The sequence below is a fragment of the Brassica napus genome, chromosome C3, assembly GCF_020379485.1.
Source record: "Brassica napus cultivar Da-Ae chromosome C3, Da-Ae, whole genome shotgun sequence".
NCBI lineage: Eukaryota > Viridiplantae > Streptophyta > Magnoliopsida > Brassicales > Brassicaceae > Brassica > Brassica napus.
In genome coordinates, this window is record NC_063446.1 from 60,359,732 (window position 1) to 60,376,331 (window position 16,600).

At 39.0% G+C, this 16,600-nt stretch overlaps 1 non-coding gene across 1 annotated transcript; it reads right to left on the reverse strand.

Moving 5' to 3' along the window:
* Positions 1 to 9,634: 9,634 nt before the first annotated feature.
* LOC125584749 lies at positions 9,635 to 9,741 on the reverse strand. The gene has a single exon (XR_007321658.1). It is a non-coding gene; the product is annotated as a small nucleolar RNA R71 (small nucleolar RNA).
* Positions 9,742 to 16,600: the final 6,859 nt, after the last annotated feature.

Sequence of the window (16,600 nt, forward strand, 5' to 3'; positions counted from 1 at the left end):
ATTGCAGATTTATAAGGCCTTAATGAAATCTAATGAAATGTGGAAGTATATATTAGATAGATACTAAGACATACAGTTAGGCTAGAACTTAAAATTTGGAAGAATCTAATGAAGTATACACTACACAGTTAGACATATACTTTTATTTTATTAATCTTAGTTGAGAAGAAAAAATATAAACTTCGTAATATACTAGTATATATTTTTTTCAAATTGGACGCTGTTTATGATTTTTTTTCACGCAGATTAATTTTTTTTCTTTTTTTATTATAATTTTAATAATTCATTTAATTTAATTAAGGAGAAAATAGATAAATTAATGTAAAATTTGCAATGACACTAATTTTGTAAAAAAAGGTTTATTATACAACAAAATTTAATTAAAGAAAAATATATATAACTAAAGATGTCATTAGATTCTTCAAACATCTTAAGTTATAGTTACATTGAGATTTGCACCTTATGTTCAAGTAAGAAATACACCCGAATATAGTTGTGATTGGTAATTTCAGGATTTAAACAAGGATTGTATAAAGAGAAAATGAGAGAAAAATGTGAAAAAGGAAAAATATTGTTACTCTCATCGCATCTAGAATAATAATGAAAGTCAATTTAAACAGTAACTAAGAGAAAATATAATTCCAATTGATTGAGAATTTTATGGAGTAAACTAGATTTTAATCCGCATTTTCAAAGCGCATAATTTTTTCAATTTAAAAATCTAATTTTACTTTTTAAATAAATAATATATTGTTGTAAATATTATAAGTTTCATATTTTATTTTTTATACCTATAAATCAACTATTATTTGGCTTTTTAATTGTACAATAAATTATTTTAATTATATTTGAGCTTGCGAATTAATTTCAAATTATTAAAATCCTATTTTGATTAGTTAATTAAATGGGCTGACCTGTGTTTGTTACCATTTTTATATATTTCATATATAAATATGCGTATGTTACCCTCTAGCTAAAATTGTTATCATTTGGTTTATTGATTGTTACTATTAATACCTATAACAATATACTATTTCTTTATTTATTGAAAGGTTTTATAACAATATAATGTATGTTTTAAAACAAATCCCCTAGTCTCATAGACATTATTTGTGAAGTGATTTCACACATGTCATCTTCACAATCACTTTCATAAAAAAATGTGACAAGACATACTAAAATTGATGACATGACTTATGGTTAAAAGTGATATGGATAACAACATTTAATGTTAATTTCAATTTTTGGTAAGTTTTGATAATATGGTAATAACTCATAAATCATCATTAAAAGAAATCTATTCAAATATGTCATTAAATAATATGACAAGAGAAATATAAAAGATTTTAAAATTTCAAAACAGTATTTAAATATATTTTTATAATCATAAAAATTTTATCATTAAAAAAATATTTTCAAAATGTTATATCAATTTTACTGTATACAAGTTAATTTAATTTATCTTAACCAAAATAAATAGATGAAAATCTATGTAAATTATAATTTTAAATATAACTTGAAATTAATTTTAAATAAATCAAATTGTTTATTTTATCTTAATTCTATGTTTAACTAAATTAGTATTTAGTATTTTTATTAAGATATTAGTTTAAAATAATAAAATCTAAAATATTAACAATTTTTTTTTAAATATAGTGTAAAATTTTATCAGTGCAGGAAAACAGCTAGTGTTTTATAAAAAATTAAAGTAGGCCCAAAGTGTAAAACATGTAAAACGTGTATTGTTACCATATAAACAATAATATCTTATTAAAAATTGTAAAACATTAAAGTAGGCCCAAAGTGATTAAATATGAAAAATGGTTGTTAAAAATTCGAGATGGATCTTCTTGTAGTAAATAAAAAGGACCGTGTGAGATCCAGTTTTGTTATAATTATGCTTTTCTAAAATTTTCAGAGTATTACGGTATTACCAATACCGAACCAGTAATTTATGTACCGTGTAATTATCAATAATGTATACTTTGAAGTCTTAAATGCTACAGTAGAAATATATAGTAATTCAGTTGAAATAATTAAATTTATTAACCATAAATATAGGAATGTCATAAATTTGTAAATAAATTTAAAAGGCATGATGTGCATATATAATTATATTAGGAGTTTTGCTTTAATAGTACAGATAGATGATATAAATAATTTTTTTTCACTTACTTTGCTTACTCTGTTAATGCTGTACAATCAAATTCTTCTTTTTTTTTACTTAGATAGTAATCGATATTTTTCATAATTATGAACAAACTTAACTTCACCAATCTCTTAAAACAAATTTATACAGGTTAATTCCCTCAGAATCACGACATTTTAATTATGACCAAACTTAACTTCACCAATCTCTTAAAACAAATTTATACAGGTTGACTTCACCAATCTCTTAAAACAAATTTATACAGGTTAAATAATTACAGCCACACAAGTCCAAGAATAACATTCTGGTCCAGCTTTTTGGGTATGGATTTGAATAAAACTAGCTCTATCTAAGAATCTACAATCAAGTGCAACATATAGAACTATCCATGAAAGTAGAAACATTTGGTTGGTTATGTCATCTATATTAATGCTATAACTCATTTAAATGGATAATTCCAATTAAAAAGTATATATCGTATCTCATATGAACACATGTACAAAAAAGTTGCTCGCAGGGATCAATGTTTAAGCTTTTAGAAATCAGGACCACTTTTACATAATTACCCGAACAAGACAGAAATGCAGGAGATTTTGCATGTATGGTGAATGTATAAATGTATGTGTGAGAGAAAAAAGAGAGATATTTATTAATGTTGTTTGACCAAAAAAAAAGAAATATTTACTAATATCGACGTTTGATGGCAAGGGTAGATTGGGAATCTAAGGTATAGAGAATCCAACACGAAATCTAAAATTAGATTTTGCACGCAGAGAAATTCATAATACACAGAGAAGATTAGAGAGCGGAGACAGCGACCACTTAACGGAGCATGTCTTCTCATTTTTTATAGTTTTATTAAGATTCGCATGCTTACAAAGGAATAAATAGCCCATTGGGCCTATTCCAATATGTATTTAATTACTTATTACAGACAATACTATTGATTTTGATCTGATGTTTCCGGAAGGGACCGATATATTGACGTATCTTCTTTTCTCTTGTTTTTTTGTATTATGTATGCCATGTCTGATCTAGCTTTAGGCCACTAACGACACTTTTTACCTAATTCAACTACAGTAAATTTACATCTTTTGGTACAGCTCTAATCTCAAAACCTGCGAGCTTGGTAGACTTTTAACTTTAAGTGCTAATACTGGTGAAACCACTACAAAGAATTACAAAAATTGAGGTTATATAATTGTAGGTTGTTATTATACGAGTATTTAGAAGTTGTAAAATTGTTTTTGTAGGTCTGAAATGCCAAAGTCCAATATGTCACGTCACGTCACATCTGAATCCTTACGTCATTCTCTCTTTATTCTGCATAACCATGGATTGGATCCATCCTTTAGCGTCACCTTGACTTGTATTCAAAAACTATTCAGTAAGTTATTAGATTCACTCGCATTTACTATTAATGAAGACAAAATTGGAGTATTTTCTTTATACAGCCCACTTACGTCGTATTAGTATACATGCAAAAAGGTCGTGGCTATATTCCACTCCGTTGAAAAGAGAAACTCTTTTTACTTTGTTTTTCGAAAAGAAACTCTGTAATCAAAATTCTAATTTTGTTTAAAAACGTTATTGGTTAGATATTATTTCGCAAAAATTGACAAACAGACACTCAGGGTATGTAAAGCTAACCAAGTTGCTCTCCTTTGTCCCAAAGGGTAAAAAAATTGTGATTTATAACGTCGCCACGTCGAATTAGAATCTTCTAGGTGTTATGATATTCTAACTCCAAATTTTTGGAACAAGCTTTGATTACCGAAAATCAAAGAATAGTATGAGGATTTTGAATTTTTCATATGTTTTCTAATGTTCATATCTCTCGCTTATCCTGATTATAACGACAAAATTAATCCTAACGAATATTCATATATCAGAGAAAGTTCGAAAACCCTAATAAACTAGGAAGGCGCCTCATCCCTTTTCAATTGTCTTCAAAATATTCTTGTATTCTTATATTTTATTTACACTGTTTATTTGCGTCTGGTTTTACCCTTTTTGTTTATTTAAATTATAATAAATCAAAATAAAATAGCCAATAGTTAAAATATGGAATGTACTGACAGCCATTCATTTTTTTCATTCTGCGTTATTAATATTTTATAAAATTGTCAATCAATGTTTTAATTTATTGTGGACAGGTTGGATCATTTGTTAAAATCTATCCACAAACGGACCTGGTCTTAAATTGCTGCAATCCATATTTATAGTTCGTATATATAGAAAGTTCTGTTGCGTGTGGAGTTTAATAAAGTAATTGCAAAGATGAATTTCATTGAGAATTGTAATTTTAGAAACTAAAATTACAGTAAGACACAATGAATAATAGTTTTCATATCCATTTTATTGGTGGCATCTTTTCCGCACCGAACACAAGTTTGATATTATATCTAATTGTTATTGATATAACTCAAACACCAATATTTAACGATGGTTTGTATTTTTTTATGAAATTTTGTTTTGAGGAAACGTCAAAAAATGTTATTGAGAAATAGTATCGCTGTTTATATGCTTGCTTAGCTCATTGTGGAACTTGGTTATGAAAGATTCATCACCCTTTTATTTATTGGGTCGTCACTCTTGATCCAAAATGCCTTTGTATCTCTCCTTTAACGGGCCGTTTCTAATTTTATATCGAGAGGTATGTTTAAAAGGCCTTTGAAAACCAGAGAATATATTCACTATTCATTGTGCCTTAATTTAAAAGGCATTTAGTGGATCACTCTTGTATTGTTAGTGTAAGAATAAAAACGAAAATAAAATTTATAACATATGCATATGTAACCTAATCTTTTATAAGTAGTACATGCTATATTTTATATTTGATTTAATTTTTATTCAAGCCCTATTATTTGGTACTTGGTGCATTGCTCTTCTTTTCGTTCCGTTGTGTTATTTTTTGGTAAAAATGTCATGATTGATTACCAATTTTCATTTTGTTACAGAAGCACATGGAAGACTAGAAACAGAGTAGTGAAAAACAACTAAACGGACACTCTAGCTAAACTAAACTGGAACTGATACAACGAGAAGAGCAACTAACCAATGGAACATCAAACTCGGTACAAAAACGCTTGCCACAAAAGAGAAAACCCGAAGTTAATACAAGACCTGCACCCGGTAGAAATTGGCTTGCCCGATGAACATATTTAAATGATTGGGCTCACCAAGAACAGCTTGCGAAAGACCTCCTAATCTGCATCCACACAGACAGATAACAAGACCCCAAACCAAGTACACCCGCATATATAGACCAGATCTAAATGATTGTTCTGTTTTTTTTCTTTGCTCAGATCCAACTTAAAGTTTTCATGATCTATAATTGTGACTACAACTTAAATCAACATGAGCTTTTCTTTACCATCGAGAAACCATTCAAAACCCAGAAACATTAAAAGAAGGTTAATCAAAGAGAAGGTTAGCGCTTTATTGGGCTTATAGATTCACAAAGTTCTTTTTGGGCTGAGATGAAGTAATGAACTAACGATAGTTCACAGATTGATATGCATGCATGCATGCAGTGTATAAAATTAATATTGGGATAGCTTGTTTTAATCATTTTTTTTTTCTTAACTATTCGTGTTGATAGTGTGTGTTGGACCCAATTTTGATCCATATACTAATGGGCCGCAATCAAAGGCATGGGGCTTGAAAAGCCGAAGCCCACAACAAGAATACGAGCTGTCGAGATCGCGGAGATCATGCAACAAGAGACGAAGATCTCGGGGCCGTTACGAACATCACGGGGTCGACTTACTATAAAGGAGGAAGGATGAACACGGAGGGAGATACATAGAAAACCCTAGAGAGAGCTACATACATCGACCTTGTTTTCTCATGTTCTTATATTCTTTCCTTTACCGATCTCACTTGTATAATTCGATCTAGTTCAACTTATTGTATTCGATCTTATTCATCAATAAAGTCCATTTTTGCCTACTTGAAACTGTTAACATCGTTGTGTTCTAAAGATATCGTTGCCTACATCTTTTGTCTTCCCTAAATCAAACTCCCGATCACTATAAAATACTTAGTGTAGATTTTAGGTTCTACATTTTGGCGCCCACCGTGGGGCAGATAAACGAAAAACATCTTTGCTAAGAAACCGATCTAAGTTTCCTAAGCACGACTATGGATCCCAACCAAACCACCGGAACCACGCCTTCAAGAATCAACGAAATTGATCCTATCGGACCCGACTCGGGTGCCGGAGTGACACCAACTGGGTTAATGGGAGCCAATGACGCGACCGAAACAGCCCAGACGCAACGAATCCCTCCAATCGGGACTTCGAGTCAAGATCGATCTCTTCCGATCAACCAGACATCGATCCCGGAACGAGCTGGAGCTCGAGTTTGGAACCGCCCCGGAGACAGACCATCCTCCGACGACCTGACCCGATCCCAATCCAGACCGATTTCCCCGACTCCTCTAGCCCAAACTCGAGGAGAACTAACCGAACTCTGAGGAATGATGACAACTCTAATCGACGAGATTCGTAGTCAAAGGATCGCCAACCAAACCGTTGCTAACAGATTGGACCAAGCTGAAAGGGAACTCGCAGTGCATCGAGCTGCAAACATTCGAGAAAGAAATCAAACGCCCCTCGATCCATTAAGAGCGACGTCCAACCCCCAGCACCGGACTGTTCGGTACTCCAGAGATCCCAAGCGCTCGATCTGGACGCTACACGAGAGAAAATTCACAACGAACCCCGCCGCAGGGCATTTGGACGAAATCGACACTGGGCTCCAACGCCCACGAAGCACTCCGATCCAATTCCAAAACGGATCAACGGAGAGGCAGGGGGTGCCAAGGACACGAATCCCACCACCGAACCATTCTATCTCCGAGAATCGAAATCCATCCGCGACGAGGACCTTCCATCAAGCGGGATTCGATAACCTAACGGAACAAGCTCGGAGACACGATCTTCGTGGTCCCGTTAATATCGACCCCCAAAGGGAAGAGTTAGGGATCCCGAGCGAAACTGGGACGTTCCAGAATTATATTGAAAGGAACGACACCGAGCTCAAAAGGATACATGCGATCGTGCACATGGCAACAAGTTCTGCTCCCGATATCGACATGGTCATCGAGGAAACGAGGACTCCATTCACAAACAGAATCGCCAGCGAAAGGCTGCATCACGTCGGGAAACTGAAATTCCCCGAATACGCCGGAAACACAGACCTGAAGGCCCATGTATGAGCCTTCCGTTTAGCAATATCAAGCGCACACCTCACCAACGACGAAAAAGAAGCAGGTTACTGATATCTTATGAATTTGCATGATTTTAGCCATTCATCCTTGTACATTTTGATCATATAGACTAGGATTTAGTCATCTTTAGGTTGCATTTTGCATACATGAGTCTTTATTAGGGGCTGGAGTGTGCTACGGAGTTCTTGGAGGTGTTTAGAGACATTTCTGGTGCAAAAAGGTAAAAGATGAACATGGATGAAAGTCTTAAAGATATCTTCTGTTGCTAATATTTTGAGAGGATATAGTAAATTGAGTTAGCTTTATAATGGAAGTGGTTTCAAGTCATTTGAAGCTGTATTGGAGGAGTTATGATCGATTTACTAGAGGCATATCAACCCTGGTCGAACCCGAGTAGACCACCGCGGGTTCCCTTACCCGCGCGGGCGAAGAAGGCTGGACGACGGAAGCTGACGCGGGTAGACCAGCGCGGGTTGGACGACCCAGGACGATCCAGCGCGAGTAGACCAGCGCGGGTTGGACGACCAGCGCGGACGACCCAGGACGACCCACGCGGACGACCCAGGACGACCCAGCGCAGGTAAACCAGCGCGGGTTGGGCGACCCGATCTCTACCCGGGTCACATTTTCAGCTAGTCGAATTTTAGTGTTTTTAAAGGGCTTTTTAGAGTTTTTAATGGAAACCATTAGGTTTTCCAGAGATGTATAAATACCCTTGTTATCCCAAAGTTGTGACTTATCTTATTATCTATCAAATCAAAGACCACTTTGGAGTGAAAGATCCAATCTTGATCATTATCTTTTGGGATTGCTTGATTGCTTTGATCATTAATCATGGTTAGACTTAGATCAACTAATAATCCAGTGTCTACCATGATAATGAGTGAGTAGTAATCTTTGGATTCATGGGTTAGGATGATTAGGATGATTAAGTGATGATCTAGAATGTTTAGAGTAGATTAATATGTTTCCTTGCTTGATTGAGTGATCTTAATGCTAATCTAGAGTTGGCCAATTTGGATTAGATACCTAGAAATTTCATTGCCCGGAAGGTGTTCGATGAAATGTCTGAGCCAACTCAACATGCTCTTAGCTTACCCTACCAAAGACATTTGATGTTAGGGGAGTTTAGAAAGTTGAATGATCTGTTCTTAATGATTACTTGATTGACACAAACCAAAGACATTTGATGTTTGATCAATGAGAGTAAATGAGCTTTTGTCTTGACAAAGAACTTGCTTAGAATTGTTATCTAGAGTTAGGGAAATGTGTTGATTGAAACCTTGCCATTTTAGATTGATTCTTAATCATCTGACATCAAAGTCCTATACCCATGTGTCCTCCTTTATCCATTTGATTGAAAGTTGTTAGTTAGTAGTGTTAGAACCTTGTTAGCTTGATTGAACCACCTCATCACTTGATTGCATTTAGATTAAGTTTGAACCTGAATTCTCTTTGCATCAAAACTCTTAGAAATGAATTGACATCTTAAATCTTACATGATTTGAATTAGGACCCTTGAAAAGTCCATTTCAAATTTGGCGCCGTTGCCAATTATAAGTTGATTTTGACATTGAGATTTGATCCTTACTTGAGACTAAGTCTTATTATTATTATATCTAGTACTGATACTCTCTCCTAGCCCTTTTGTATCTCAGGTGCATGAACTTACGGAGCAGAAGCCCAACAGACCTAGTTCCAAGAGTTGAAGACATTAGAGCACTTGAAAGGGAGATTGCAAGGAGAAAAAGAGAAGAAGAGCAACATGCTCACTTAGACAGATTGGGATTTGTGATGGATCAACATCAGAATCAGCCTCAAGATGGAGAGGGCATTGGCCAAGGAGCTGCCAACCTTAGGCCACAACACCCAGAACGCCAAGCTAGAGCTATTGGCACACATGATGAGCCCAATATCCATGGGCATAGAGCTGGCATCAGATCACCAGCTGTGGAAAACAACAGCTTTGAAATCAAGTCAAGCTTGATAAACATGATCCAGAGCAACAAGTACCATGGTCTTGCCTTGGAGGATCTACTAGACCACTTGGATAACTTTGATAAGCTGTGTGAAACAACAAAGATCAATGGTGTCTCTGAAGATGCATTCAAGCTAAGGTTGTTTCCATTCTCTTTGGGAGACAAAGCTCACACATGGGAGAAGAGCCTTTCAAGAGATTCAATCACCACATGGGATGAGTGCAAGAAAGCTTTCCTCACCAAGTTCTTCTCTACTTTAAGAACTGCTAAGCTATGGAATGAAATCTCTGGATTTCATCAAAGGAATCTTGAAGGCTTTGGAGAAGCATGGGAAATGTTCAACAGCTACATCTCTCAATGTCCTCATCATGGCTTCAATATGGAGAGTTTGCTTAGTACTTTCTACAGAGGTGCTTTGCCTAAATTTAGAAGCCAGCTTGATACTGCTAGCAATGGTTTCTTCTTGTGGAGAACTGAAGCATATGCTTTGGAGCTTGTAGAGAATATGGCTAAGAGTGATTCAGTTTACAGTGATGAGCATGATAGAAGCAACAGAGGCAGTGGAGGTGATGATACAAACACAAAGAGAGAGTTGAAGGCTCTACAACATAAGATGGATTTGCTTCTTTTTGATAGAGCTAAACAAGAGAAAGTAAACTTTGTTGGTGAGCAGAAACAAGAGGAGACAGTTGTGGTTCATGAAGTTGATGGTCTAGAAGGTCAAGAAGAGCTATGTTTTGTGAATGCTAATGGGACATGGTACAAGAAGGAGCCTAACTTTCAGTACAACAACTACCAACAAAAGCCTTTCTACAACAACCAACAAGGTGGTTACCAAGCTAGACAAAACTACTCTCAAGGCTTCTCCTCCAAAGGAAATCAGTCTACACAAGGCCAAGCCGAATCTTCTACTTCTGCTCCACAAGAGAGTAGCACTTATGCAAGTTGAAACATATCTTGGAGTCCCATACTAGAAGTGAGAAGCATATTGGATATGAGCTGAAGAACCTTCACACCAAAGTTGATGGAAGCTACAATGACCTCAACAACAAGTTCCTACAACTCTCCTCTCACTTCAAGGTTTTGGAGAATCAGTTTGCCTCTATGCCTTCAACCTCCAAGCGCCCACTTGGATCTCTACCAGAAAAATCAGAGCAGAATCTCAAAGAGTATTGCAATGTTATCCTCTCTACTACTTCTTCTGAGATTGAGCTGAGTGATCATGAGAAAGAGGTGGATCAATTGACCGCTTCTTGTATGGAACATAATTTGTTTCCCAGGCTGCAGCACAGATTGTGGATAAGACTGAACACAAGGCTATGGAGAGGGTAAAGGCACAAGCTGAACTGAAGGTTGCAGCAGAGAATCTGAAGAGAGATGAGCACAAGACTGAGAATCAAGTTGAAAGAGAGGCTGTGCAGAGGCTAAAGGAAGTAAAGTTGAAAGGAACCACTGAGGTTGAGCAGTCACCTTATGATAAGCTCCCATTTCCACAAAGGGTCCTCACCAAAGCTCAAAAGAAAGTGAACTCCAAGTTCAGAAAGGACATGAGTTCTGTAGGAGTCAAGCTTCCAGAGATCTCACATATGCGTGATGCTCATGTTCAAATGATGCTCATCAAGGACATTCTAGCTCACAAAGAAGAAGTAGCAGAGTTTCTGGACATCTCGACTATGCAGCTTGATCCACCAGTCACACCAAAGTCCTTCCCCAAACTAGAAACCCAAGGGCAGTTCACCTTGTCTTGCTCCCTTGGTAAGTTCACACTTGATGATGCTCTTGTTGATTTTGGTGCAAGTGTAAATGTGATCTCAATGGAGATGGTGAAGAGTCTTGGGATTGAAAACATGGAATCAAACACATCCCTACTAATGTTTGGGGACTCCTCTTCTACAACTTCAATTGGTACAAAAACTTTCCTTTGAAGATTGGAGCTTGCACCATTCCTATTGACCTCACTGTTTTGAAGATGGCAACTGGGACGAGAGTCCAATTGATCCTTGGAACACCATTTCTCACAACAGTAGGAGCTTGCATTGACTTTGCCAACAAGAAGGTCACACTCCTCAATATAAACAAAGTTGTCTCCTACCCAATCAAGTCTCCAATGATTAATGTTGAGTACTGTGGAACCATCACTTGTGGAGAACCTTCCATTGAAAATATTAAGGATGAAATGGTTGTTAGTGGAAAAGAAGGTCTTGATGGAGAGTCCTTTAAAGAGATGTGTGATGAGCACTTGGAAAGTGCTACAAAGGAGGAGGTGAGTAGAGCCACAAAGGCTGCTCATGACAAGAAGAAGATGATGAAAGAACCTCACCCTCCACCTCTTGATATGATGCCACACACTCTCACTCTTCACCCAATGAAGTTCAAGGATGGAGCTATTGAGTACAAGGTCAAATGCAAGGGAAAGTCTACACCATTCTCAAGTGCAAAGGCCATCATCACTCCACAACTCCAAGATGATCCAATCAAGCTTCAAGAGCTTCTCTCTCAAGTCCTCACCATCACTCTTGAAAGTGGGAAGAATCCTCCTTCTCCACTCTCCGCTTGAGGTACCACTCCAACCTTTCCAATGTATATACCAGTTTTTCTTTGCATTTATTCTTTCTTTTGGGTATCTATTTCAACTTACTAACAGTCTCTGTGTGAACTAAGTTTGGGGGAGGTACCAAGTATTTGATTATGTTTGCTTTGATGATATTGCATTGACTCTTGAATTGTACATACATATTGTGGGAACCAAAATTCGCACTGTCGATTTCTGTTTAAATAAGGAAACTAGGAAAACCCTAATTTCCCAGAGGTCCCGGATATCTGCTAATACCACACGCCAAGCAATCAGAACACAATAATGACAACGATAAAGTATAATAAATCGTAAAAGAGAGCAAAAGGAGTTTTATTTCGAATCCGCGTATGAGCTTTACAACAAGGTAGAAGCCTTGGCCACGAGAGCTGTCGGCGAGATTCCTAGTTCTAACAACCTAAGACTGCAAAACCTAGTTGAGTCGCAGCTCGAAATAACAAAAACGGAAAGTTGCCTAATTGCTCTAAGTGCTAAGTTTTCTCTGAAAAATTTCTCTCCATGCCTCTCGCCTAGGACCCCTTATATACTGGCTCCAAGATCGGTTTACCCCTTTCCTCTTCTGCCCTAAAGCCGCCATAGCATAAAAATGGAGATATTCCATTTTTTCCGATCTTCGTAATTATCTTCAAAATTTTGTATTTATCCGCGGAAACTTGACATTTATCTTCCCTTGCGGACCAAGCGTAAACCAACATGCGGTTTACGGGCTGTTGGTTAAGAAATCGTAAGTTGGGCCTCGAGTCGTGTCTTAGGTCCCTTTGGGCCGTCTTTCGACTCGAAGCGTTTATTACAGCTTCTTTCGATAAAGAATGAACTTTCCACGGTTTTTACGGTAAAGTTTGATTGATAACTTAGAAATGGCGGGGAACGTGAGATGGGTTCGCTATGGTATTCGGGAGATAGCATCGAAGGGTAGACAAGAATGCATGGACTGATGTCGTATCGACGTTTTGGAAGAGCTCGGTCGCTACGTAGCGACCGAGCGGAGCACGCATTTGGTCGCTGCGTAACGATCCTTCTCGAGCTCTTGTCCGATGATTCGCGTTTCTTTCGCTAAGGTTTTTCGTAAAGAAGAATCTATTTCGAAAAAGTATTTGTCGGAGAGGTTTCCTACGTTTTTCTTCTTCGGGGATTTTGGACGTTAACTTCGTTGTAACCGTTTTCGACCCCAACAGTTAGCCCCCCAGCTCGTTAGAGTCGTGACTCTTGCGGGCGGTTTAACGATTTTGGCAAAGTTAGGCGTTTTGAACGAAGTTTACTTCAAATTCCGCGGAAGAGAATTCTCGAGAAAACTTTTTGTTTAAAAAATAAAATTCTGAGTCCCCATTTCTATAAGTAGTGAGCTCTTGTCATTCATTTGCTTCACACCTTTCCTTCTTCAAACCTTCAAAAACTCTCTAGCTCCAAATCTCTCTCTCTTTTTTTAACATGTCTTCTTCCCATGGTGACAAGCGAAGTTCCGATGTGGAGATGGGTGAGGCTACATCTTCGGCGCCGATTCCGACTTCTCCGGTCGAAGCGCCGGCTTGCGTTGCCGATCATCTCTCCTTTCGAGAGAAATTAGTTCGTCGCCAAGCCGAGAAAGAAAAGGTTCGAGCCGGCGCCAAGTTACCGTCCTCTTCTGCACTGGCCGTTGCTCCGGGTCATGGGACCGAGGGCGTAACTCCGCGAGATACGGGAACTCTCGCAGGCTCGGTTGTTCCGGATGCTTCGGCTTTACCTGCTGGATCGTCCACGACTTCGATTCTTGTCGAAGATAAGGAGAGGACCGCTGACTCTATGCCGTCTCCTCTGGCCAGGAAGGAGATCGTTCTAGCGCTGCACGCTCCTAGTGTTGTTCCGGTTACTCAGCCTAAGGGCCAGAAGAGGAAGTTTACCAAGGGCGGTGACGGGGAATCTTCGCAGCAAGGAGGCTCGAGCATAGGGTCGGGGCTTCGCGTAAAGGTTTGCCGCTCACTCAGTTTCTTGATCGTTGTATATTTTCCTAAAAGACAAAGAATCTCTAACTTTCTTCTCGTTTTGCAGTTTGTGTCGTTGATCGACGGGATAATCAGCGAGTGCGGTTCTGAGACCAGTCGTCTTGCCGGGGAGTTGTTGGAACTTCAGGGTAAATGGTCCGAAACCGAGGCCATGCTGACGGCTGTCAAGGGTTCTCACTCCGTGAAAGTGTCGAAACTTGAGATCGTGATAGAGGAGCTCGAGAGGGATCTCGGGAAGACGGCGAGTTCATTGCTCAAGGAGAAGAAAGCCAGGAAGGCCAAATCTTCAGAGGTTCGTCGTCTTCAGCGTCAGATTGAGAGCGATGCAGGATTAGTGAGCCGCGGGATTCGAGAGGCCAAGGACGCTCTTAGTTCTGAGTTCCAAGCTCGCTTGGCGAAGATCTCCGCCTTTCTGGGCTCTCTCGAGTGCATTCGGAACATGGATTTAGCCTTGGCCACGATCGAGGGCGGGATGGCCGGTTCAGTCGTTCCAAAGTGAGACTCCTCCGACCTTAGAGGCCGAAGAGGCCCGACTGTCCTGCTGCAAGAGAGATTTGGCAGTTGTGGATGGAGATTTCGATCTCATCCTAGCTGACCTGAAATCCGCGTGCCTCCTTCCAACGTGTTCAGAAGGCCCTGAGGGGAAAGATCCGGTACTCGGGGGTGAAGCGGCTCCAGGTTCAGATGAAGCGACGGGTGAAGAGGGAGCGTGAGCTCTGAGGATAACTTTGGTTAGATCTCTTGCGAGAGATTTTTTTTATGTTTGATGTTTCGGCCTTAAATGGCCTTATTTCGTGTTTCGGGACTGGCCGTGTGTGGCTTTGAATCCCCGCCGCTCTGCGGCTTTTTTGACAAGATGGTCGAGTTGCATTTTTCATAAGCTTACGTATAGAGTGGAAGAAGGGTGATGAGTTGTCGTCTCATATCCTTTTTTGATGTGAAATGTTTTGTTCGAGATCTGTTTCGAGAGTTTTTCCGCGAGGTATCGACTTCGCGGGATATCTGAAGATGTCGAACATAAACATAGAGGCATGGTTTTGGGATCTCGTATCTTTTGGATATCATGCCTTTGAGATGTTAGAGACCAGTGCACTGGGTTTTGGGGCAAGACCTAGGTTTACTTTCGGTTTAAGATTTTGTGCGGTGACTAGCCGGCTATCGATTTATCTGTCGCGATTTTAACCTGATTCGTAGTGATTTAAAGTCTGCGATAGGTTCTCGGCTTATATGACTTGTTAGATACGAATCGAGCATCTCTCCGGAGACAATTTTTAAGTCAACCGGAAGTGCTGGACCAAAATTTCGGGTTTCTTTTATAGCGCTATTATCCTTGTGTCGGATGTACGAGAGTCATCTTCGTAAGATGGCTATGTCTGTTTAGGACGTTCAAGAGTTCGATGTGATCAGCACCGAACTTGGTGGCAAATGCCGTTGTTTAGAGTTTTTGCGCAAGATATGTGTTAAGATGTTCATCATTTTTTGACGGAGTGTCCGTTTTCGTCGTTCGGAAGAAGTAATCCTTGAAGCATCTGTTGCGACGTCTCGCGATGCCAATGGCTGCTTCTTCCTAACGGCTGATTTATTTTCGAAATTCGAAAATGTTTTCGCGGATAAAAAATAACTTGCTTGGTTGAGATATGTCGGAAACATCGAAGGCGTGGTCGGATGTTTTCGAGTTTGAGAGTATACGAGTATACGTATCCACTCCCCCCCTTTTTGATGAGGGGGGGACAGCTGAATTTGCCTTTTGACAAACTGCCTACGTACTCCTTGTGGAGATCAAGCCGTCTCGTAGTTCGGTGATTGCGAGTTGGTCAGTGATAGTATTTTTTGAGATGCATCGCGTTCCAGGTCCTCGGAATTTTTATGCCTTGCATGTTGGCTAATTCGTAGGAGCCGGGTCGGACGATTTTTTCGATTTTATAGGGTCCTTCCCAGTTTGCTCCGAGTTTTCCCATGTTTCGTTCAGCGGTGTTTTGGAAGACTTTGCGAAGTACCAGATCTTCTCGATTAAATCTGCGATTCCGTACGTTGAAATTGTAGTACTTCGCAGCTGCGTGTTGGTAATTTTGGATTTGGATGAGCGCTCGATCTCGGCGCTCGTTAATGAGATCGAGGTCGTCGAGGAGAATTGCGCTGTTGAGCTCCTTTCGTTTGGGAAGTAATCTTCTTTGAACACCGGGGAATTCTACTTCTGCGGGAATCATGCATTCCGTTCCGTACACCAGAGCGAAATGAGTTTCTCCTATTGCTCGCCTCGGGTTGGTACGGTGGGACCAGAGGACTCCCTCGAGTTTGTCGGCCCACATGCCTTTTTTGGCCTCTAAGCGTTTCTTCAGTCCATCGAGAATGGTTTTATTAATCGTTTCAGCTTGTCCGTTACACTGCGGATATCTGGGCGTTGATTTGTTAAGCCGTATCTTCCATTTTTCGCAGAACGCCTCGAACCGGGTGGAGATAAACTGAGATCTGTTATCGGTTACGATTTCGTAAGGAACTCCATGCCTGCAGATGATGTTTTTCCATACGAAACTTTCGACTTGGACATCTTTTATACTTGCGTACGAATCTGCCTCTACCCATTTTGAAAAGAAATCGGTGAGGACTAAAAAGAAACGCTTTTGCTTTGAATTATGAAAGGGACCGACGATGTCCATGGCTC